The 26,875-nt window shown below is 38.2% G+C and overlaps 1 protein-coding gene across 5 annotated transcripts in view; it reads left to right on the top strand.

The window, feature by feature from the left end:
- The first annotated feature begins 13,436 nt into the window (after positions 1–13,436).
- The window catches only part of IFT43 (intraflagellar transport 43), a 263,776-nt gene continuing 250,337 nt past the window's right edge, over positions 13,437–26,875 (top strand). For all 5 annotated transcript variants that reach the window (XM_090399053.1, XM_090399051.1, XM_090399050.1 and 2 more), the window contains exon 1: positions 13,437–13,571. The gene's annotated coding sequence lies outside the window, so the exon portion shown is untranslated. The remainder of the gene's footprint in view (positions 13,572–26,875) is intronic.

Below are 26,875 nucleotides of genomic sequence, written 5' to 3'. Positions count from 1 at the left end.
AATACTTTTGAAACTCCTGAACATAATATTCGACACAGGCATTATTCCACAACAACTAAAAACTGCAGTAATTACGCCAATATACAAACACGGCAAAAGAAACGATACTCAGAACTACAGACCAATAGCTACACTACCAGTCATCTCAAAAATTCTAGAAAAAATAACACACACCAGACTACAGAACTATTTACAGAAGTACAACATCATCTCACAAAACCAATACGGATTTCAGAAACCAAAAAGCACCATTACTTTATTAGAAGACATCGCCGACAGAATAAACAAAGCTCTCGACAAAAACAAGTACACTGTCCTCATACTGCTGGACCTAACCAAAGCATTTGACACACTTGAACATGACATACTACTCACCAAACTATACTCAACAGGTATAAGAGGAACACTGCATACATGGTTCAAGAACTACCTCTCAAACAGAACACAAATAACAAAAATAGGTACATGTCACAGTCGGAGTATACAATTAAAACACGGTGTACCTCAAGGTGCCATATTATCACCCACTCTATTCAACATATACATTAACGATGTTCATAACATCCATAAGAAGTCAAATATTTCAATACGCAGATGACACTGCACTACTAGCAATCCACACAGACATTAACACAGCTCTCTGCAAAGCATAACAAGACCTAAACGAAATCACAACATACTACCACCAAAACGCCATTCTAATCAACGGCACCAAAACACAGATGTTGATAATACACAATCCAAGAATCATACGCCCTACATCACTGTCGATACATTGTCACACATACTGCTGCATCAACAGCAAAAATACCTGCCAATGTTCCGAAATCAAACCTGTAACACACGCAAAATACCTCTGTCTCTATATAGATTCCCACCTCAAATGCACAAAACATATAGAATACCTACACACTAAACTCCGGATCATCGCAGCAAAACTCTTCCAAGTTAAAGATATTATTCCACCCAACATAAAAAAAACTCCTATATCACGGTATCTGCGAATCCCTACTCAGATACGGAATAACAGTCTATTCAAATACATCAAACAGCCACCTAACAAAATTAGAAACACTACACAGGAAAATCGTGTCAACAGTGATCTGGACACCTTACATGCAACAACAAATATCCGACAAGCACATGGCGATAGACAAAATTCTGAGCATTAAAAACCTGAAACACTACATGACATTAACAAGGAATTATTTTAACATCACCTACCGAAACAACAGAGACACATATCGTATAACACGACCTACAACAACTATCTACATCCCCACACCCTTCAACAACTCATACGGTTCTTTTGTGAGATCACATCAGACACCCATGCAACTCAACAACCTACCAAGAAAGTTAAAACACGTAGATAACTACAGAATATTAAAAAACGAACTCTGGAAAATATACCAACAAAGTTAAGAAACCATTAACACTAATATACACATTATAAATCACTAGCATCCAATGCCTACACCCCAAACATAAACAGTAGCAACAACACAAATAGAGAAGGCTAAATCCCACTCTCTTCATAAAAGCTAACCCAAGCTTCGAAGTTGGTGGGATTAACTTGCTTCACTCATCTACAAGTAATCCTTATAAGCAGATGCAGAAATTTGTATGAATAATCACTCTTTCTCAAACTTTAAAAATAAAAAATAAATTATTATTATTATTATTATTATTACGGGCGACTCCAGGGAGTTCCTGGGCTCATCGCTGGGAGGCCCTAAACATCATGTCCACACAACTATACGACATTCTCACAGTATCTATCATACCTTGCCTTGAACTCATTCACTGTCATAGCACCCACAACAGACTCTGGCAGCTTACTCCACTCATTTACCACTCTAAGAGTAAAGAACCCAGCTTTAACTCCCTTGCTAACCACACTCTTTCCCAGCTTCCATAGATGTCCCCTAGTTCTCCCAACACCAGTCCTGATCTCAAAAAATATCCTCTGATTTAATCCTATAGAAACCCTTCAGCAATTTCAATGTTTGAAACATATCTCCTCTTTTCCGCCTATCAACCAATTTCTGCAACCCACAAATCTTCAACCTGTTCTCATAAGGATCATTACACAGACCTGCTATCATCTTGGTCACTCACCTCTGGATCTTCTCCACCTCCTCCCCATCAAGAAGAAACCTAGGGGACAAAATCTGGGCACAGTAGTCGAGATGAGGTCTTATCAAGGAACAATAACTTGCTTGTCTCCGCTCGTCAAAGTATTTTTCAGCAACTAAGTGATTTGACGAGCTGATTTAGCCACTTTTGCAATGTCTCCCCTTAACTTCATTCCCTATCCAACAACACTCCCAAGTCCCTGGCCTCATCAATCTCCTGCAGTACAGTTCCACCAATGTGGTATATTGCTGCTAATCTTTTCACCCCAAAATGCATAACCTTACATTTTGTCACATTAAATTGTCATCCATTCTCCTTAGCCCAGAACTCCAATCTCTCCAAATCATCCTGCAAGATTTTGACATATTCTGTATTCACTATTGTCCTACCCAACTTTGCATCATCAGCGAACAAATGAACGGTTCTTCTTAGATCCTTCCCTATATCACTAATGAACAAATTAAACAGCAGTGGTCCAAGAACAGAACCCTGCGGCACACCACTAGTCACAGGCTGTCTTTTGGATTCTACTCATGAATAAACTACTCTGACATCTCTCCATCAACCACCCACCTATCCATCTCATCAACCGTAAATACATTCCCATATGTTGCAGTTTATGGATTTGAATTCCATGTGGTATCCTGTCAAAGGCGTTAGCCAGGTCCAGCAGTATCACTGTAAACCATTACCCTTATCCATCTCAGCCATCACTGTCTTATATAACTTGAGCAAGTTACTGAGGCATGATCTACCCTTCACAAAGCCATGTTGTCCCCCGTACAGTATCTCATTTTCATCAATCCATTCCTCCTGTATTTTTCCCTTGACTACTTTCTCCAAGACCTTGACAATGACTCCTGATATGCTGATCGGTCGGTAATTTGCAACAGTAGTCTTGGATCCTCCTTTATGCGGTGGAACTATTTTTCCCCTCTTTTCACACCTTCAGGACTAAATCATACCCGAGACTCAGATTAATACTTTCATTGCCAAGCTGAAAATTGGAATTTCGTGTGTTGGCCAAATTTTTTTTATTTTTTTATTTAGTTAGCGACGTCCATGCGATAACGCGTGATCGGCCGTTTGGTGAGAACTCGCATCGCATGATATCGCGTGATTGGCAATGAACATGTTAAACAGCATGGTCAAGGGCACTGATAATTTTTTAGCCGCTTCACGTAAGACCCGTGCCGGTATACCATCAAATCCCACAGATGTATTCACATTAAGGTTCTGTAATTCACTAGTCACCTCCACTTCATTCATCACAATTCCCATATAGCCTAATGGTTCCTCCATTCTTTCAATGTCACCACTAGGATGATATACACTTGCAAAGTGCTCGCTCAGTAATTCCACTATATCGACTGATTCAGTAACAACCTTACCATCGGCATTCCTTAAAATCATTCTGCCGTGTACAGTTTTTTTTTTTTTTTTTTGCTTGCAGCATATTTAAAGAACTGATTGGGATTCTCTTTATCTTGCATAGCTAGTTTCCTTTCATAATCCCCTTTTGCTTTTCTTACCACACTCGTTACCCTTCTGGCCTGCGCTTTATACCGTTCGTGTGCCTGCAGGTCACCTTTCTCTTTAAATTCCCTCCACAGTTGTTTCTTTTTTTGCAGGTCAAGCTTAATGGTGTTATTCATCCATTTAACCCCTACTTGTTTTACAATTCGGACCCCTAGCCATACAATCAGCCATAACCTCCTGTAAATGCTCCTTTACACTTCCCATGCACTCTCGCAGTTTTACATGCCATGGCGCTGAACGAAGCAATCTCGTAAACTTGTCATACTTGCCAGCACGGTAATTCCACATATACCTTGTCTTCATCGAAAATTCCACAACTTTAGACATCTCCCAGGTCAAGACCTTATGATCACTCTCATTGAAATTGAAATACTCCTCTTCTGCATGAAGACTACCACAGGTGAGAGCTGCCGTTTCCAGAGACAAACTGATTAATTGGGTATTGAGTGGGAATTCCAAGTAGATATGCCAGAACTGTTCCTGATCAGTAGCAGAACAGGCAGTTATCTGAGACATCTGAGTTAAATTTTCGTAATATAGTTGGAGTACTTAATACATTGTGCCACATTCTCCACTGAATATCTGCATCGGGTTTGATGGCTCTTGTGCGATATCGTAGGTCCCATTGAAATAGTGCTTTGTGGGATAATGCAGGATTTTCCAATAAGGTGCTTTGTTTCGACTGTTGTATTAGAGTGCTGTAGATTTTGTTAGTGTTGCTGGGTGTAAGTTTCTCCCATGAATTATCAGTGTTTATCAGAAAGGTAGCAACGGATCTTCTGAGTTAGAAGGGCTAAGCCCCTCTTCCATTATGTCATCAGATATAGCGGCCTTTACAGTGTGTATTTGCTCAGCCTGACTCCCGTATTCCAGGTTTTCGAGCGATTTGGAAAGCGCCAGGTGAGGCTCGGAGAAAGAATGTCACACAAGATTCTCGCGCCTCGCCAGCTCCATGGAGGAAAGAAAATCTCTTTCTGAGTGATAGGGTTTCTTACCATCGTGTTGTGGAAGGTGGATTACATGAGGATTTCAGGAAGGGATGCTGTCTTCACTGTGTGCTGGAGGTTTAGCCTCTTCCATCTTCGAATGGCATCTTTGTAGAAGTTTGTTAGATTCTCTGGCATGTGCGCTGTTGTCATTCTTAAGGTTGTGGAGAGAGAGAGAGAGAGAGAAATACATAGCTTGGAGTAGGAAAGCCAGTTTGTTTTGTTCCGTATGAATCGATAGATGGTTGATTTTATCTGTTTGATGAATTGCACTGATAGCATGAGAATCTTTAGTGTATGCCAAAGGACAATGGTGGCTATTTGGTTAACAATTATTGTTCTCCCTTTTGTGGGAGCAGAGGCTCGTATTGCTGCCCACTTTCCTAGTACTTGCTTGAAACGTTTATTTAGTGTTTCCCAGTTCTTATCCACATAAGAGGGCTTGTTTCCTAGGTAAATCCCCAGATATTTGTTTCCTTCTTCGGACCGGTGACCAGTCATTGGGGAATCGGTTCGGTTTTTTCATTTGCCACACCACAGTCCTGTGGTTTTATATGCGTTTAGTTTGGCTCCTGAGGCTGCTTGATATTGTTAGTATGCTGTTTGTATGTTATGGAAATCCTCTTCTTTGCAGGCTATAATTGTAACATCATCACCATATGCTGCCAGGGTTATGGTTTGGTAGGAAAGTTTAGGACAGGATGCCCAAAACAGCATGCTTAATCTACACAAAAATGGCTCAATGGCAATTGTATAAAGAGGACCGGAAAGTGGACAGCCTGGTTTAATACCTCTGCTGTATGGTACAGTTATGCTAAGTCTGTTGTTTATTTTCATTCAAAAGTGTGCTTTGTCATACAACATCTTAATAGAATGAATAATGCCTGAGCCAAAGCTGAAGGCTTTCAATCAGCTGAGTAGGTATTGGTGTTCAATGTGGTCGAAAGCTTTTTCTCGGTCTAGTGTTACAAGATTCATTGTTTCATTGTTGTTGTTGGCTATGAGATCCCTTATGAGGTGTAAGTTTTCATGAACAGATCGTCCAGGGATGGAATATTAATTTTTTTAAAAAATATTTACTTGATAAAATATACATTAGAAGATAGGTAACAAAAGGACTATTTACATGTTATAAGTACAGAGTGGCCATAAAATAACTTTCCCTCTTTGGAGGCATCTGTAACTAAAACCAATAAACGGAATGAGACCAAATTTTATATTGAGACTTTTGAAGGCATGGGGAGATGATTTCTGCGAAAAAAAGATTTACCAAAAGTCGCCGATAGGGGAAATTTTGGCGCTGTTGGAACCGAAAACAAGCCGATAATCACATTAAAGGCAGATAAAATGGAATAATAACATTTCGACGGTGTAAGCGACAGCCGCGTCACTCATTTCAGCTGGATATGTGACGCATTACAATGCTAATAAGAATAATAATAATAATTAAACTAAAACAACAACTTCCGAGAAACACAGAAATCTGCCAGGTCTAACTCCTAGTGATCCAGTTTCTTTAAACTTCTTAATCATAGCTCTCAGTGCTACAGCTGACATAGGACCTGTACGCAGGTTATGAAGCCTTCTAAATTCCCGAAGGGCCGCTACGGAATTGCACTGTTTAAGGTAAAACAACTTAACAAGTAAAGCATGCTGAGGCAAGGCAGGACGCATATTGAGCACAATTCGTCAGTCATTCGAATAACTGCCAGAACAATCCCAATCCATTTTTAAGTGGAGTTGGTGGCGCTGCTGTCACGTAAGCACAGTAAAATTTGCATAATCCTTTTTACCTGCGTTTACTGCAAATATTTGACTGCTTTCGGTTCTGCCAGCGCCAAAATTTTCGACTTTTGGTACTACTGTATATATTTTTTTCGCGGAATTCGTCTCCCCATACCTTCGTCTCAATATAAAATGTGATCTCATTCCGTGTATTGGTTTTAGCTACAGATACCTGCAAAGAGGGAAAGCTAATTTATGGCCACCCTGTATATAAGTATATATATTGCAGAGAAACGAAGATTTTCCTTTCGGATATACAATAGAAAGTGCAATAAATGAATCAACATTACAGTTCAGTTTCACTTCTAGTTTTCTTTTAGATAAAGTGTATTGTCGTCGTCAATCCAGAACAGGGTACCAGTTGGGTTCCTCTCCTCTATGAATTTCGCGACAGTTCTCATTTCTTCAAAGCAAGCAAAGCCAAGTGAAAGTCTGCTTTGTAGTTTCCAACGAAGGCGATACATGAGGATTTGTGCTGATTCGGTGATGGATGGGTGCTGGTTATTTCTTGTGTGTTATAGGTAGAAGCTGTAGATGATGGCATGAGCACAGATGAAGAAGAAATTGCATATTCCTTGTCTGTTTTCTTCTGTATGGACTAAATTCCAGTAGTCTTCTTGGCTGTGTGCATAGTTAGAGGTGCTAGAGGCAGTATTCAGGACATAGGTTATCATCGCTTTGTTTGCAGGCAGATTAGATGTGTGTGTGTGTGTGTTCCAAGGTACCTCTAACTTTACAGAATAGCACAGATCCGTTTCTCTGAGCTGAAATTTGTAGAGCTTACAAGGAGTTGACAGGATGTTATGCCATAGTCTCTACTGTATGTCGGATTCTGGTTTGGCACACTTCGATTTTTATGGAAGATCCCACTGAAAACTGAATGCAGATGAGAGGGTTGAGAATGAATATACGAAGGGTGAATTTGGAGTTACTGACATGAGGAAGTGATATATTTTCTTGTAGTTGGAGGGAAGAATTGGAAGTGAGGCTTCCAATTCTTCCCTCCGGGAAGTGCGGCCTTGTAGATGAGAGGGTTGAGAATGAATATACGAAGGGTGAATTAGGAGTTACTGACATGAGGAAGTGATATATTTTCTTGTAGTTGGAGGGAAGAATTGGAAGTGAGGCTTCAGATTGCACAAGATGAAATATTGGCTCCGAGCAGTTTCTAGAAGGAATACGGATTCCCTGAGGTGTAGCGATATCTGGATAGGCTTTTATAATAGAAGCTTGCATCTGTTGATATTGCTTTTCAGTTTTTGGGTTCTTCATTGGTAGGTTTGTGAATGCTTTCCACTTTAGGGTCTGGGTCAGGAGGTCCCCTATGATTCTTATTCCTTCTCAATTCCATGTAGGGAAAAGAAAGGGCTGGCCAGTTGTGAGACTTGTTATGTTTCTAATCGAAAATAGTGGTTCTGTAACTGAATCTGTTGATCCTATCAGTGTGTGATGAAGTTTTGTGTTTTTCATACTGCTGTAGAGCATCTCTGTAAAAATGAGGTAGTTTAGGGGGAGATGGTGCAGAATTGGCCATTCGGAGGATTGTGGAAAGTGTAAGACCTCTGGAGGATGATTTCATAGGTATGATTGCACTGAAGTGTCTTGAGGAGGAAGATTATCCTGAAAGATCTAATCTTGTTTTCAAGGGAAATCAGGCTTTGACCTCCCTTATTGAGTGACCTGCATAGTTCAGGGTATATCTTCCAGTTAGTATTGTTCCAGAGGAAACGTTTGTTTGCCTTTTGAATTTGGTGGAGAAATTCTTCAGGGGGTGTGAGTACTTTGAGAGTATGCAATAACCCACTCGGAGCCATCTGGTTAACTATTAGTACTCTTCCTCTAAGTGAGGACATGGAACGAATTCTATTCCATTTATCTAGCACCTTTTTAAAACGGTTGTGCAGCTGTGTCCAGGTCTAAATATATGTGTCAAGGTCACCAAAATATATGGTGTGTCCAACACCATATATTTTGGTGGTGCCAAGGTGCACACCTAAGTATATTTGTCCTTCACTTCACCAAGTACATTCGATCGAGGAATCATTTCTAGCCTTCCATCTGCCTGACTACCAGCCAGTGGTTTTTGTATAAATTAATTTGGCCCCTGAGGCTGCTTGTGCATATAGACTGTGTGCTTCCTCGGTTACTGTCATTCATCTTCATTTCGGACTATTACAGTGACTTCATCGGCATATGCTGATAGGGTTATTTTTTGACGTGGCTCTATTATGCTGATTCGTTTGAAGAGGGTGGTGTCGTGTACTATTTTTAAGAAGGGTTCTATGGCCAGTGTGTATAATTGTCCAGAGAGAGGACATCCTTGCTTGATCCCGCGAGAGTATGACAAAGTGTGAGTGAGCCTGTTGTTGATTTTTAAACAGAAGTGTGCATCTCTGTAGAGCAATTGCACTATTTCAATGATGGAAGGACCATAGCCAAATGCCTTTAGGACTTCATAAAAATACTTGTGCTCCACCCTGTCGAAAACCTTCTTCTGATCAAGGTTGACGATTGTTAGGTTTTCATGTTGGCTGTTTGCCATAGATGAGATCTCTTATTAAATGGAGGTTATCATTATTGATCTTCCTGGAACAGAATAGGTTTGATGTTGGCCAATAACTTCAGGCAGTGTTGGCTTTATTCGTTTGCTATAATTTTGGAAATTATTTTACAATCGGTATTAATTAGGGAGTTTGGACGCGAATTTCCGATATCCATGTGGTCGCCCCTTCTTTGGTATCAATCGTGCTACTGAGGGAGTGACGGATTGTGGGAGCCCATCGAAGTAGGCTTCTTGCAGTGTTTTGAGGAGATGTGGTCCGAGTTGATTCCAGAAGACGTGGAAGAACTCTGTTGTGAGACAATGAAGGCCGGGAGATTTGTTCTTTGGCAGCGATGTACATGCCGTTTTCATTTCATCTAGCGTGCTTTTGTTTTCTAAGTGGTTCGGATCTGTTGCAAAGTTTTTTTGTTTCTTTCAGTATTTCGTGAATGGCATGGTGGGATGTTCCTATGGAGATGTATGCATTCTTGTAGTATTGTAGGATTTCAGAAGTGATGTTACTTGGATCTTCTGTGATGCTGCCATCTTGAAGTCTATAGAGGAGATGCAATTTGCTGCATGGTTTTATTTTTTCCAAAGAGAAAAAATATTTTGTCGGGGCATCTGAAAGATTTATTTGTATGTGCCACGATCTAAGTAGGGCACCTTATGCAGATAATTCTGAGTGTCTGTGCATGGCTTGGGGGATTGAATAATATTAAGTGCTTTCTTCTGGGAGACAGATCTGGTGCTGGAAGGAAATGTCATCAGGAAGGTCAGTGATTTTAGATACTTAGGTTCAACAATGAAAGAGGATGGTAAGGCTGAGAAGGAAGTGGGATGCAGGATACAAGCAGGATGGAGGAACAGCTGTTCTTCAAGCTGTCTGATGCTAATATTTCTCTGGTGATTCTTCTGGTGACTGAAGAATCAATAGAGTTGCGTAAAGGATTTTATTTGTGATTTTAGGTGGGGCCACAATGTTTTCATTGGTTTCGATCTCCCCTTCAAGTGAGTGAGGTTAGTTATTAAAGCCTGAGTGTTTGTTATGTATTCTGGATCTTTCAGGAAGGTATTGTTGAAGATCCAATAGGCACTTCCTGAATTGAATGCTTCCAGCGATAATGAAAGTTGCAGCTTGATGAAGCAATGATCGGAGATGTAGGAAAGAAAGTGTGAGATGTTTCTAACTAGAGGAACAGTGTGTTTGAAATGTAGTATCTGTCCAGTCGTGCTAGGCAGACTGGCCAATTAGTTTCTATGGTTCCTGCCCTCCATATGAAGGACTTCTTATCTGGTTGTTGATGCCGAAAGACGTCAAAGTGTCCATTATTGTTTACCAGTGTTTGAAGTTGGCTTATTAATGAGTTACAATGTTCAGTACATTGAAGTCTGTCTTTCTCTTGGACAAGAGTGCAATTAAAGTCTCCAGCTATATGATATGTTCTTGGTCAATACTGGAAAGATTGTTTTGAATGAAATCCAAGATATTGAACACATGCAGGGCATTATGGTTATGTGCTTTTATGTGAGCATACAAGGTGTATTCTAGTATATCAGCAATCACTTTTAGTTTGTAGGGAGATTGATGATGTACACCTAAGCCAACTCCTGCTCCATGATGATGTTGAGTTGCACAGTGATTTAGGTCATAAGGCCACTCTGCAAGGGTGGTATGAAAAGTTCTAGGCATAACAATGAAAAAACGAATTTATAATTTCAAAATATTATTATTTTTCAACATAATCTCCCTTAAGACTAACACATATTTATTCCAGCGATGCTCCAGAGCCATTATCCTCTCGTGCTTGTTGTGATTCCCAGTAAAATCTGCAAAATACTTCTCTACAGCTGCAATCACCTCTTGATTCGAAGAAAAACGCTGACCAGCAAGGAAGAGTTTTAGTTATGGGAAGAGATACAAGTCAGAGGGAGCCAAATCTGAGGAATAGGGTGGATGTTCCAACAATTCATAGTGCAGATCCCTTACTTTTTCCATTGCCAAAACATCATTGTGGGCAAGTACATGGTCCTAATGAAAGTTGATTTTTTCTTCAGCAAACGGGATTTTTTCTCACGAATTTTTTTCTTCTAGTCTGGTTAAAAGATCGGAATAATATTCCCCGATTATTGTTTTTCTCTTTTCAGGATAATTAATAAACATAATGCCTTTAGCATCCCAAAACACCTATGCCATGACCTTTCCTGCTGATGGAACCCACTTTGTCTTCTTTGGCGCTGAACAACTGACTTCTGTCCACTGTTTTGACTGCTGTTTGGATTCTAGTGTTTAATGGTGAATCCAATCTCATCCATAGTAAAAAATCGATGCACAAAATCAGTTTCATTCTTGTTAAAACCCTCCAAGTACTGGTCAGAGATTTTCATGCGAGTGCGTTTTTAACCTGATGTGAGCAAGCGCGGCACCCATCTTGCGCAAAGGTTTTTCATTTGCAATTATTCATGCAAAATACAATATATATCCTACACGTTCTTTTAAAATGCCCTATAGTCTCAGCAATTTCAAGCATTTTGACTCGCCGGTCATCCAATACCATATCGTGCACTTGATCAATTATTTCTGGTGTTGTTACACTTTTTGGACGTCCTTCACGTGGATCATCTTCAAGGCTGGTAATATAATACTAGAGAGTCATTTCTTAGTTGTCGAAAACGTGTGCCCATAAACCTTTAAGAACTTCGATTGAATTTCGTTTGGCGTTAAACCTTGTTTTACAAAGAATTTTTAACAGCACGATCCTCAATTTTATCCATTTCAAGGGATACAAAGAAGATTTTTCCTTCGGACAGCTGTATATAAAATACTACTTGATTTGCAATTTCACATCAATGCTTAATACAGATGTATACCAACTTAGAAAAAAAATATTGCTGATAGTGTTGCCATCTCTGATCGAGGACGAGAACTTTTTAGACCACCCTCATATGTTTTTATTTATCAATTCCTTTGTAGTATGAAATAAAATTGTTAAGCCAAAGCTGGTAAACATGTCTAAATAATCTGCAGATATGCCTGATTCAGTGTTTTGGGTTATTGTTCGCGTCTCGTTAATGTTCGTGTTTTCTACTATTATTATATGCTGATTAAGGTTGTTGTTTATTTTTATTATCCAAGTTTATAGTTCCTCTAGGAATAGTTTAGAATTTTCTGGTGGCCTATACATGGAGTCAGTATTATCTTCTGTCCGTTGGCAAATGTTTTCAGCTGTTTGAAATTTCATTTTTAGCTGATTTGCTATATGTTTTTGTTTAATGTAAACATTAATCACACTGCCTTTTCTTTCTTCACTAAGTAACTAGACGTTTGGAGGCAGTTCCAAAAAGAGGAAGGCACTAGCACAGTTCTGCATGGTTTGTTTCGGAGCCATTTTTGTTTAACGTTTATGCACGTGATATTGGGACATGCTTATTCTGAGATATTCAACTGCTTGCAGATGGTTTAAAGTATGAGGCACAGACCAAATCTTATCTTTCTTTCAGAATAATCTTAGTTAACTATTTGAGGTGGCAAATGAGCAGAGCCAGTACTTTAATTTTGCAAAGTGTAAATTCTTAAAATTTGATAGACAAGCATTCCTGAAATGCAAATTATGCAATTAATCGGATATGTTGAAAGAGGTGGAAGAGATGAGAGATCTAACACTGATGGTAGACAGAGCCTTGAGTTTAAGGGTACCTTCCCCCCCCCCCCCCCCAAATTGTAAGAACATCACAGAGAGTTAATGAAATAATGAGGATGTTCTTGCTATGCTGAACCAAAAGGTTATGGTTCATTTGTCTAAATTCTTGATTAGGCTGCATACTGAACATTTGGGATTATTTTGTCCTCTTGCATTGTTGAGAAGACTGTTACTACGCTATTGTCGAGGTGATTTTTCATTGAGTAGAGGGGAGATCTCGGGTAGAACAAGCCGTGATCCCTGGAAGTTGTATTAGAAAGGTAGAGTGAGGAGTAGCGATAATGGACAGTGATAATTTCTTTCATGGACAGTGATTGGTGAGTGGAACATTATGGGAAAATGTGATAGTGCAGACTCTGTAAACGATTTTAAGGCATGGTTCGTAATCATTTTGCATGAGAGTATGGTCTTCCCTCAGTGTTTTGAATCCATTAAGATCTAATGTTAATAACAATAATAATTACCGATCCAATGTTATCGACTTTCATTACTGCTCAGACACCATTGTAACTTTTCATATTTAATATTATTTCTATCAAAAATTGCTGACTCTTTAAGAAAAAAAAAAAGAAAAGAAAAGAGAATGAAATGGCTTATTTGGCTGCATATATTCTCACTAATTCAGAAACTTTTTTTGCATCATCTTGCTACGCACAGGTTAATTTTTTTCATATTATTCATACGTTTATCATTTTGAGGAACAGTAGTTTAAATAAGAATCTTCAGAGGGGTTGTTTGACTATTTATCGCGTCAGGTGGTTAATGCGATTGAAATTCCTGAGCGGTTTATTCAAGATAGTTACTAGTAATTTAGTTCATTATATTCAAATGTAATTTTTTATTGGGATATCAGAGCATTTTCAGCAGAAGTAAAAAAGGGTAATACTAATGCAAAATTGTAAAATATTAAAACTGTGTGATATTAAAACTGTGTGATGAGTCTTCGGACTCCTTGGAGGTATCAGGAATAATAATAATAATAATAATAATAATATATTTCGCTGAAGACGTTATTCAACTTCTGTGCATTAATGCTAGACGAATTTTGCGTGCTTTTGGTTGTAAGCCTGTCAGAAATAGAACCTTGAAGAACTTCAGAAGACGTATTACCTTTGTTGAATATTATATGATTTATTTATTTTTTACCGGCGTAGGAGAGGAAAGTGGAATACTAGGCTTGTGCTTCTTGCACGTATTAGAGTCAGCCACCATGAATTCTTAGCTACATAACATTTCGCATATGTATATATATATACAGGTATCCCTCGATGTTACCGCGTATATCAAAATGGCGTTAATCAAATCTAATAATCAATGGTAAAAAATACAATTCGTCCCTGATCGATTACTGTACCAATTGTTCGTTTTATATGGTACTCTTTTAGGAAAGATAAAAAATGAATGCAAAGTAAATGTTTAATAAATGCTTGTACCTACATTATTTACTGCGATTTTTTATCAAAAGAAGTTATCAAGAGTCGTTTGAACAGTTTTAGTTTTTTTCTTATCGGCATAAATTCTATGATAACAAGCAAAATGACTCTCCATACCTCGGTAAAAAAGCAATTTCTAGAATTCTTAGCTACATAACATTTCGCATATGTATATATATATACAGGTATCCCTCGATGTTACCGCGTATATCAAAATGGCGTTAATCAAATCTAATAATCAATGGTAAAAAATACAATTCGTCCCTGATCGATTACTGTACCAATTGTTCGTTTTATATGGTACTCTTTTAGGAAAGATAAAAAATGAATGCAAAGTAAATGTTTAATAAATGCTTGTACCTACATTATTTACTGCGATTTTTTATCAAAAGAAGTTATCAAGAGTCGTTTGAACAGTTTTAGTTTTTTTCTTATCGGCATAAATTCTATGATAACAAGCAAAATGACTCTCCATACCTCGGTAAAAAAGCAATAAAACATAAAGAAAAAACACCACTGCAAATATAATACATGATGATACAAATTAAGTGGATGTTAAATCCAACGTTATTTCATAGCCGAATATAGAAACTACAAAAGTTTCGTGCGGAATATATAGAAACTAAAAGTTTTCGGCAGATGCAAACATAACCAACCTTATGGGCAATCGTAGTAAAGGTGGAGTAAGCTCCAGATCACTTGCTTAGTATTTTCCATAAATGTAAAGTCCATCTCCTAGAGGACATGTATGATAAATAAGTCTTTGGCTCTCTATTGTAATACATGATGGTTTATTTTATTTTCAGTTACAATCTAAAAATTATTGAACAAAGAATAAAAAAAAACAACTAAAGCATAGTATACCGACATCGGAGGTCCCGGTATCTCTCAGATACATTTTACTGTCAAATATCACAAACCTTTACATAACATGTGTTAAACCAAACTGACAGCAAAAAGCAGTGCGGAATATCACTCGTAACATATGAATGCACAGCTACTCATGACCTCCAAGCTATACACTGAATTGTGTGAGAATATTTATATTAAGCATTTTGCTTGTATCTGTCAGATCAGTTGCGAGCTCCTCAAGGTTAAAGGCACGTTAATTAAAATCTTGCCGCGTATATCAAGGGATTGCTGCAGTTAATTTCGCGTGATAATCAAAACCGCGTTAAGCAAGGGATACCTGTATACATACACACACAAATGATTACAAAGGTAACCTTGCTTGGACTATTGTGCGCAGGTCTGGTTTCCATTGTGATTCAGGCACGGTGGAGAGAGTGCAAAGGAGAGTGTTAAAGTGCTATCAGAATTGTGGAATACTGATTATGTAGACAGATTGAAAATTTGTAGACTACAGACAGTAGCAAACAGGAGAAAGAGGAGTGATATGATTGAGACTTACACACTTCTGAAAGGGTCATACAGGATTTCATTTGATGGAATTTTTCATTTTATGGAGGGTGGGGAAAGGAAAAGAGGAATCCTTGGAAGCTGAGAATAAATTTACGGCACAGTATGATAAACTGTGTGTATAACAGTGGACCTCCCACAATGAGTCTTTGACTCCATGGAGGTTTTTATAATAATAATAATAAATGCTGCAAAGAAGGGGGTTAGGGCTAGATTTTTCTCTCATAGGGTAGTATGCTATGTGTGTAAGCAGTGTGATTGAATTCAAGTAAATGTATGATAGCTGGTGCATGTAGCATGTGGCCTCTCTTTCTTGATGAGTTGCTGACTCCCTGCAATATCTGAACACAGTTTAAATGTATTTTTATCCAGGCCTTGTAAAACAGGAAGGTCCTTTTTTTTTTTTTTTTTTTTTTTTTTTTTTTTTTTTTTTTACAATTACCATCAGTCAAGAGACTCATCGTGGAAGGCACCACTCTCACATGCACAGCTCATGTCGGCTTAAATGCATTCACAGTCCCTGCTCACCACACTCCTAGGCAAAGCATTCCAATCACCCATCAGTGCAAAAAATCTTGCTTTCTCCCTCCTGCTTACAATTATCAGTGCAATTATTTGATATGATGCATTGTCTACCATTTTCCCTCTGTTGCTCTGGCTTCGTAAATCACCTGGAGCAAATTCCCATTAATATAATATTCATTCAGGGATGTTTTCAATACAAAATGCATAATTGCACTTAACAGCATTAAACTGGCAGAAATTATGCTTTTCCATAGACAGTCAATTCAAGTAAATCTACGAAGATTTTGTATCAAATGTGGTAGATGTTTTTCATCACACAGTAAAACACTACTACTACCACCCTGCTTATTGGAGTTGTGAGGTTGCTACTGCCATGTTTCATCTCTGGAGTAGAGTATCCTGTATTTCTTTCCACTCCCTTTCTTCCTACATGCAGTAAAAGTGGAAGCCTCCCTGTTCTCACTTTGTGCTGTAATTGTTTTAAGTATGGATCTAGTACTCGTTCCATTTCAGGGTCAAATTGCAGTACAGTAGTCTCCGCATGCTGGCCGCCAAGCAGCACATAGGACCAGAGCTATCTGTAACATAACACTTTGTGATGCTTCCTGATCAGCTGATGAATACTCCTCTTGCTGCTTACTTTGCAAGGTTGTGCTTCTAGGGAGTTTGAGTGAAGTACTATCTAAAGCCATGCTTGGAATTTGGACACTTCCTGTGTGAGAGTGGTGATCATGAGTCCTTCACCCCTGTTACATTACCCTGCGTTATACATCTTACTAATAATTCGTTCACTACCATGATAAACAACATAAAAAAAACTGTAAAGGCACCGTAGTTAAAAAAAAAAAAAAAAGTCCAATGAAAATCACCGAAAAGTCCTTGAAAGTATTAAAAAAATCTCTCAGAAAAAGCAAAAAAAAAAAAAAAAAAAAAATTTACCCAAACCAATCCATCAGAATGTCAAAAATCTATTAATAAATGTCTTCCATAGTGGCTACTAACATCTGAAGTCTCAGTTCTAATACGAATGATGTGCATCGCCACCATTTGAATCTGATATGTTTATCACTGAACCTTGACTTTCTCTTGTAAGCTTTCATTATTACATGATAATGATGCCTTGCATAAGAGGGCAGGACTTGAGCATTTGCCAAGTCTGATATCTCATGTCGAAGGTTTTCAGATCTGGAATCCCTTTTATACAATGTACATTGGCCCAAGATTTCCTTACCTCCTTTTGTTCCTTCCTTTTGCTGCCTTTACCACTCTCTAAACTTTTAACTTTAACAACCTATTTGACTTTTTTCTCTTAAGTCAGTTACATATGGTCTGATTACCCTAACAGTGAGAATCTTCTTGGTGATTTCATTGTCCACAATTCAGATCGTCTTCTCTTTTCCAACTTCATAGACCAAGCTGGAAGAAAAGCCAAACTCTTTGCTGTTGGTAATGTTTTAATGCAATTGTTCACTAACCCACCGGAAATCCAGGTAATCTTCATTCTCTAATCATCATGGACCCTTTTCTTAACCATCTTTTTCCTGCGTACACTGTTGATATTAGCTCTTCTCTTATCAAGTCTATCACTTTGTTCCCATTTCCTTTTTGTGTAGATTGTTTTTTTTTTTGGAATTAATTTCAGACTTGTTTCCCTTGGCACTACAGCAGTGTTATTTGGTATGGCCTTTGGGTTTGTATGCCTCATTTTATTACTTCTACTCTCTTAAAGGTTGCACCTTTATAACCCAAATTATTCTCACTGGAATGGGTGTTTTTATTTTTTGCTCCACTCAAAACCCTAAAACCCTTACCCAAGCACTTTCTTCAACAAGTATGCTAAAGCAGTCCATAATTTGCCATATGTCCAATTGCTCAAATCAAAAACTTTCTCACTCATCTTACACTTAAGCCCATAATGGCTGGTAAATAAAAAAAGAAAAAAAAAATCCAAAGTACTTTATTAGTGCCACGTGTACTGAGCTTGACTTCTGCTTAAATGAAAGCTGAGACTTCTAGTACCTCACTAAGGCTGTGGAATGTAATTGTATCTCTTCCGTGTATATGCCTCTCTAATATGATTATACTATGGCAGTGTTTCTCAAACTTCAGATATCTGCATACCCCTTCTTAGATTTTCATTATCACCAAGTACCCCCTTATCAAAATAATAATAATAAATAAATAAAGTATATTTCATTGTAAATGTCTATTTTATTTGAATTTATATGTTCATGTAAACAAAAAAATATGATTTATTTTTAATAGAACAAAATTTGGAATAGGTTCCTGTTCATTTCCCGTCCATATTTCAAGTAATTCATGTCATACGAAGATTTTTCATCTTCCTAGTTGGTTCTCTAGAGATCCCAGATGACACACCCTTATCAATTTCATTTGATCCGGATACAATATCAACGTTTTCTTGTTGTTTACAGCTACTTGTATTTGCTATATTGCTCTCTTTTGTGCGTTTTATAAAAATGCAGTCTTTAACCAATGATCCATACTTAAGAATTTGAAAGCTAAAAAAATTACCGCATTTACTCGAATATAGCTTGCACTTTTTTCCCAAAATTAAAGCTAAAAAATCGTAGTGTGAAATATGTATGCCATGCAGTGCGAAATATATAAAGCCATGCTTGGAATCTGGACACTTCCTGTGTGAGAGTGGTGATCATGAGTCCTTCACCCCTGTTAGGCACATAATAGGGGTGAAGGACTTTTTGGAAATTAAAGTTTTTTTGGAAACTAAAGTTTTCAGAAAAAAACTGAAAATGGGGTGACTTACCAAGAAGCTCCTATTCGCTATCACTACTTTTGACATCAAGAACAGTTTCCTTGTGTGCAGTGTCAAAGTCATCTACCCAAATAGCTTCATCTTCTTTTCCATTATTTCAAGCAAAAATTACCAGTAATTTAGAAGATTTGAGATACGTAATGAACAATCCTTCACAAATGAGAAGCAAAAGCAGAGTGCGAAACAGACAGTAATGGTAGGCCAGTAGAGGTAGAGCAGCTATGAAGAAGTGCATATGATTGGTGCGGTATTAACAAAAGATCGCGTGAACCAAAGACAAGCCAACAGTTGAGTTAAAATGTTAATTCTTTTCAACCTAATTCCATAATATCTGAAACACATTCACTATATATTTCTTAGTTTTAACACATTCACTATATATTTCTTACTTTTAACACATTCACGACGGGGGGGGGTCAAGAAAAACCATATGTTGCCAGTGCAACACATGGTTTTGCTTGGGTCTATACAGCAGTTTCTGTTAGAGGGGAGATGTGATTCATTAGTTAGTGCCATTTTTATTCCAGTTGTCTCTAATTGCACTAATTGTTGAGAAATATATTATACAGACTGCAAATGTCTCTGTACCTTATTCAGTGATACAATAAAACTACTTGTTTTTATTGCATCATCAGTATAGTAATGCTGTTGGGGAACGCTTGTTGTTTACCGCAGGGAGTGAGTTACTATCGCCAGGACATGAATGTTGTGGTGATAGTAACTCGCAATTTGAGTAGGAGAATTCATACATAATATATAATTTATTGAGAAATATATACATTTAAAATAATTCTTTTTTTTTTTTCTTAATAATGATTCCATGCATTAATGATGCATAGACGAAAATTGCCACGCATCCCCCTGAAGACCTTTTGCGTACCCCCTGGGGTACACCTACCACACTTTGAGAAACACTGTACTATGATAACATCTCCTAAAGATCAGACAGACCTGTTGGAATGGATTTCTATAATCTTGATACTACTACTACTAATAAGTCTCCTGACCCTGATGGTATTCTTCATATTGTACTTAAATACTTTGTATCCAAGAATTTATAACGACCTTTTATTGCCTTCAGATTTCACTTCACAAATGTAGACAGTCCCAGTTCTATGATGTTCACTTCCACTTCCAATCTGCAAAAACCTCACCTAACCTTTCCTGAAGGAAACCCAAATCTCAACCTTCTCAAATGCGTCTTATCTTTGCTTTCCCAAATACACACTTTTGACTCTTTCACCTCAGAGGCAGGGTTTTTGTATATGATTGCTCTGGTGTACCATGCCGAAGAGTATCCAACCTGGAATCTCCCAGTTTTTAACCTCATTCTGCCAAATTCATATGCTGTTGCTACTGTTCTCCTAATGCCAACAACCACTCTGAGCTCTTCAATTACCTTTCCCAAAATGTTGATTTTCTTCAGCCTTCCTAACAGTGAAGTCATCATCCTTGGATTTCAGTCAACGTTCACAATACCAGCTGGCTATCCTCTTCCAACTGCACAGATCAAGCAGGTAGATAGTTTGAGACATTTGTGATCACATATGATCTCACACAAATTGTTCACATGCTCACGAGAATACCAGACACCCCAAACACCCGGAATCTCTTTCTCACTAGCACATCTTAGTTTGCTATGAATGTTTTGATCTCTAGGCAGCTTTGAACTAGACTGTGGTCTGTGTTCAGATCCCCTCCCTCCAAGGAACAACACATACACGGCCACTCACATCCATGTTGTATACCATTAAAAATGCCAAGTGAGACAATCTTTGCAACTTCTATGCCTCATTTCCATGTTCAGATTACTGTTTCCAGTCATCCGATCCAAATGTATGTGCAGAACAAATCACTGAAATAATTTTTATCAGCATGGAAACATTTATTCTTCACTCAACCCTCAAATTCGTGTCCCTTATCTAAGCCCTGATTCTCCTACAGGTCTGTCACTGCTGTATAAAGAGGAGTCAGGCATACTGCAAATGGCTTGCATCCAAAACTCTGTCTTCCTATATTGCTTACAATAAAGCCTGGAATAGCTGCAAGAAATTATTGCCACATTGAAAACCTCCTTTGATTGAACTAAAACCAGGAAACATATCTTACCCAAATAGCAGCTATGCCTTCTAGGCTCTAAGCAAAACTATTGGCCATAACTTCCACCTGACACTACTACCACCACTATTACACACAGATGGTACAGTTGCATCATCATCACCCACAGAGAAAGCCGATCTCCTGGCTTCCTGCTTCTCCAATTCTAGCATAGCTGGTTGTGGTAAATTCCCCCCCCCCCCCCAGCCATTCTAAACAGTCAGCACTCACTGCTGTGTTTGACTTTTATGTGAAAAAGATCAGAAAAATTTTGTTTAAATTGGATATTAAAAAGTGTCTCCTGGTCCTGGCATTCCTCCAATTGTTCTAAAGGTTTGTGCTCGACACTCTACTCTCACTATGTGCCTTATTTACATTTTCTTATTCCAGTAATATCTATCCTGCAGTCTAGAAATTAGTCTATATATAATATATTTCTAAGAAGGATAACGAATCTTGACCTTCAAACTGATGTCCAATTTCTTATAACTGACTCAGGCAACCCATTTTTGCTGGCCTGGTTGGCGCCGAGTGGTTAGCATATCCACTCTCCAGCCAAAAGGCCGCAGGTTCGAATCCCACCGTGGGCATGGATGTTTGTGATTGTCTCTGGAAGTATTAGTGTTGATGTAGATGATGAAGGTAGTTGCAGTTGGTGGAGATGGAGAGTTGTAGATGTCCTCCCTCAATGAGTCATTCGACTTCCTGGAGGTGTGATGTAATAATAATTTCTCTCGCCTCAATTCTTTCTAAAGTAATGGAAAGAATCATCAGCACCCAACTTCTACAGTATATTGAAAACTTATTTAATTGATTGACTTTAGATTCCATCAATGCTGATCAACAGGCGTTCTACTGACACCTATGCTGCCCATCTGTGGACACACACACACAAACACACACCATGGAAAGGTTTGGCAAATCTCAAGTGGTTGCCCTTGATATCTCCAAGGCTTTTGACCAAGTTTGGCTCAAAGGTCTATTAAGTATACTCCCATCATTTTGTTTTCCCTCTGACTTTGCATACTCATCTACATAATTTCTAGCTCCACCTTTATATACAAATGGAATTATTTTGTCTTTCTTTCACCCATTATGAACAGTATGTATTTTGGGTGGAGAACTAAAATCATCTTGAGACTCATACAGCCAGTTTAAGGCATAGCTAATTCTCTAGCACATTTTTTAAATGTATTTTTGATATCCCATTCAAACCCATTGCTATACTTGCCCCCATGCAGTTTTGACACGAGAGAGTGCCAGACATGCAGAATTTTCTGTTAAGAAAGAATATATGTAGAGTTATAAAGGAGGTGATTATGACAAGCTGATGAGTCAACTTTCAGCAGTGCCATGGCATTGAAAATGTATACTCAGAGTCAGAAGAATAAATTAGGTAGGGGTTAGATGAATGAAGCATCATTAAGCAGGAGTTGCAGACAGAAAAAATTGTAGAGAGTATATAAAGAAAAAAGTGATCACATGGCCATGAGCAATACAAGGCAAGAAGGGTGACCTGTGTTGTAAGGAAAGCCAAAGCTAATTATGAGGAATCTCACTGATGAGGTCAAAAGAAATCATAGAGTTCTTTTGCTATGTGGCAAGTAAAAGGAGAAATGACTTTGGAAAGATGACTTTAAAAAGTGCTAATGGTGGGCAGATAACAGAAGCAAACCAAATAGTTGAATTACTGAATAAGCATTTTGCAAGGATGTACCATCTAGGTGGTGATGTTACAATGCTAGATTCGACATTGACTAATGGGAGAATAGAAATTGAAAAAAATGGAGTTCTTAAAATTTTACAGAGCCTCAATGCAAACACTGCCATGGGATTAGATGGCATATATTCGCCTGTATTACGAGAATATGCAAGAGAATTATTAGCTCCTCTGACCAAGCTTTTAATTTAAGCCTTAATAGTAGGAAAGTAGGAAGGTGCCTTTGGAGTGGAAAGAAAACAAAATAGTCCCATTGCATAAAAGAGGTTCCAATACAGAAGTAGCAAATTATAAGCCAATCAGCATCTCAGGAGTTGTGGTTAAGGTATTAAAGAAATTGCTGAAAGATAGAATTCAGGACTGGGTGAATAAGAATAGGATACTCTATAAGGGACAACATGGTTTTGTAAAGGGTATTTATTTTATTAATTACTTACTAAGGTCATCACTTAGTACTTAATTACTAAAGTCTTGCCTTAGTAATTTCCTGTCAAAGCACAGTCGGAAAAATAGCAGAACATTGCACCCTTCGATTGGAAAAGACCTGGGTTTGATCCTTGTTGTGACGAGGGTCGATCTAATTAATCCTTATATGGGCTTTTTCAGTTGAAAGTGAGTCAGCTAGTCTGATACGGTGGTAGCAGGGTTTTTTTTCCTGGAAACTTGGGTTTTTCATCCCACATACAGACAAATCAGCCTTCAGAACACACAATTACAGACAAAAAATACTGTTGTTGGTGATGACGGGCGATAATGGTAGTAGTGTTGTAGTTGGAGAATTCATAGTAGTGGAAAAGATGAGATGTATTTAGCGAAGCAGAGTAGTGTGCCCTCCCATGATGAGTCCTTGGACTCCTTGGAGGTGTCACGTAATAATAATAATTTGCTTACTTAATAAAGAGCCTGTGTAGCTCAGTGGATGTGGCGTTTGCCAACCACGGCGCTTGGCCGCACGAAGGAAGACTTGGTTTCGAGTCTAGTCGGCGACTAGAGGAAATTTTTCTAAGCCTTTTTTCGACCGGTTCCCGAGTTAGTCGATCTCTGGCACGGGCAAGCAGGTTTTTCCTCCCGGAAACTCGGGTTTTTTGTCCTGTAAACTCAAGAAAATCGACCGTAGAACCGACATTATTTCAGACATTAAATATATTGTGTTAGGGTTAGGGACCACGAGATGGCGGCACATTTGAGCCGTCTCTCTTCACTGAGTACCGCTTAATTAGTGATAGCCTTGGGCCATCTATCTCTGATTGGTACCAGTGAAGATTGAACTGCCCACTCAGTCTCCAAAAGTTAGATAGGGCTAAATGGCCTCGCCTTCTCCCCGTATATGGGAATAAAAAGGCGTTAGCTGATTTTTTTTTTTTTTTTAATAAAGTGACAATGCAGTTGGATAAGGGAACGGCTACTCATTGATTCTTCTATCTTTTCAAAGGCATTTGATAGGATTCCACATAGAACTCTATTGCATAAATTAGGGCAAATTGGGATGGATATGAATCTGGTGAATTGGATTAGAGTTTATCTGATAGACATATATCATAGAGTGGTTTATGGTGGAGTTGAGTTCAGGAGAAGACAGGTGACCAGTGGTGTACCACAGGGCCCAGTACTTGGTTCTCTGTTGTTTAATTTTTACATCACTGGTATTGGAAATGATTTGACATGAAATATTCAGTTGTTTGCTGATGTTGCAGATTTGGTAATAGCAGTAGTAAATGAAATGTGTAGAGATCCTGCAGAAGGACTTAAATAGACTAGCTGTATGGACAATGGTAAATAGCTGCCAGTTTAATGTAGCGAAGTGTAAGGGGATGTACTTTGGAAAGAAGGGATTCAAGTCATGTATAATATTGATGAACTGCAGGAATCTGATGAGGCTAGCAAGTTGGGGGGTGGGGGGGGTTGATTGTGGACTAAGCTAACGTTTAGAAGGCATATTTCAGAGGTAGCCAAAACAGCACATCAGATTACTTGATTGTTGAAGAACACACACTGACAAGCAGAGATAGAGAAGTTATTCCCCTATATAAGGCTTTAATAAGGCCACATCTGGACTACTGTGTGCAGATCCGGACACCTGAATTCTGTGGGGGATGAAGACGTGGTGGAGAGGATCTAGAGGTGAGTGACAAAGATTGTGACAGATCTGTGGAATGTTCTTTGTGAGAATAGATTGATCTGTGGGCTTCACAAACTAGCTGATAGGTGAAAAAGAGGAAACATGATAGAAGCATATAAGTTATTAAAGGAATTTTATAGGATTGACAGTGAAAACTTTTTTTTAGTATTTGGCAGGAAGGGAGAGAATGAAGGGTCACTCATGGAAATTTTGTAAGAGTTTTGGTTAACAAGGATGTTGGCCTAGATTTTTTTTTTTTTGGAGAGTGGTGAATGGGTTGCCAGAGGTGGATGTGAGTACGTCATGAGTGAATGAGTTTAAGGAGAGGCATTATGATTGGTATTGTGTGAATGACGGATCTCCTCTGATTCTTCTGGTTATACTATAAATTAAAGATGCCAAGAAATGGCTTAATCCAGGGGTCAGCAACTGGCAGGCCGCTTGCAGCCCAAATGTGCATTTTTGGCGGCCCATAAAGGGTTGACCACACTTACATGGCATGTGCCCATATGTTGAATTATTCAGTATGATGAATTATGCAGTATGATGAATATGCAGTATGATGAATTATTAATTGGTTTCACAAAGAAGATGATAGTCGCATTTGGAAGCACAATAGTTTACGACAAGCATTTTCTGCTTGTTGAAGAAAAAATAAATTTTCTTCTTGACTGACTAATGAACATTTGCATGCTTCGATTTGAATTTGCACCTCAGGTTATAAAGTGGATATAGATAATTTGGCTAAGGGAAAACAATCGCAAAAGTCATATTAAGAAGGGCGACACACATATTGTGAACATAAACTATATTACTTTGTTTTTACGTGACAATAATTTTTCATTGAGTTTCATTTTCATGCTTGTTTCATATCTCGTACTTTAAATATTTCTGTGTTTGTTAAGATTGATATAATATAAATTGATAACTTAAGTATTTTTTCACTCACTATTTTCTCTTAATTAAATTCTTGCAGCCCGATTATTAAAAATAAAAGTTGAATGTAGCCCGTGAGTCTGAAAAAGGTTGCCGACCCCTGGTTTAATCCTTTATCCAAGTGTAAGCAAACAAAGTTTATAACCTGAAGTAATTTCAGGACTGGGCAACTTATATATAGAAGCTAATGACTTCACATCACTACTTGCCTTACTATCCCATAATGCAAAGCACATATCTTTACAGACATATGTAATGCTGTGCATTATGGGAAGGGCTTCTACCCAGACCAGTTTTGACCTTTATTGAGGTCTCATCAGTGCGAGCCAGACCCAGAAGTGATACCAAGATTAAGGTCAAGTGGAAAATCTAAGGAAAAACCAAAAGCAAGAAATAACCAAGTGGAAAAACCTCTAATCCAGATATCAGTATCTATCTCTAATCCAGAGTATTTTAATAATAAAGTGTGAAACCTTTTCGGCTACTCGTATATGAAAATATGACCTCTGCGTTACTTCAACCTTGGTATCACTTCTGGATCTGGCTCCCAATGATGAGACCTCAATAAAGGTTGAAACCGGTCTGGGTGGTGACCCTTCCCCATAATGCATGGCATTATACATGTCTGTAAGGATATGTGCTTTGCATTATGGGATACTAAGGCAAGTGATGTGAAGTCATGAGCTTCTGTATACGAGTTGCGTAGTCCTGAAATTACTTCAGGAGCAAACTTTGTTTGCTTACACTTGGATAAAGGATTAAACTTAGAATATGATTTCTTGGCATCTTTAATGTATAATAATAATATTAGTATTATTTTACAGGTGATATACCTATTACACAGGTTGGGCCTCAATAAAATAATAATAATATTTTTAATGTCTCTACCTCTTCCACCTCTGTCTTTTTATCTAGATCCACCTCAGCTTCTAGAGCACTAGTGGTTTTATAAAGAATATACCGGTATATCCTACCAAAGTGATTACCTTCCTGTGTATTTGACACTTTTCTCTTGTCTGTATTCACTAAGGGTTATCCTACTATGGTCATTCTTGACTTATCATATAGCAAAGAATTTATCGGAATTCATCAAATTTGTCCACCCACCTTCTTTTCAGTCTCATTTTGTCTTCCTCA

This window comes from Typopeltis vanoorti, chromosome 10, assembly GCF_054136105.1.
Source record: "Typopeltis vanoorti isolate ZY-2024b chromosome 10, IOZ_Tvanoo_1.0, whole genome shotgun sequence".
In the NCBI taxonomy this organism is placed as follows: domain Eukaryota; kingdom Metazoa; phylum Arthropoda; class Arachnida; order Uropygi; family Thelyphonidae; genus Typopeltis; species Typopeltis vanoorti.
This window is presented reverse-complemented; position numbering and strand designations above follow the sequence as displayed.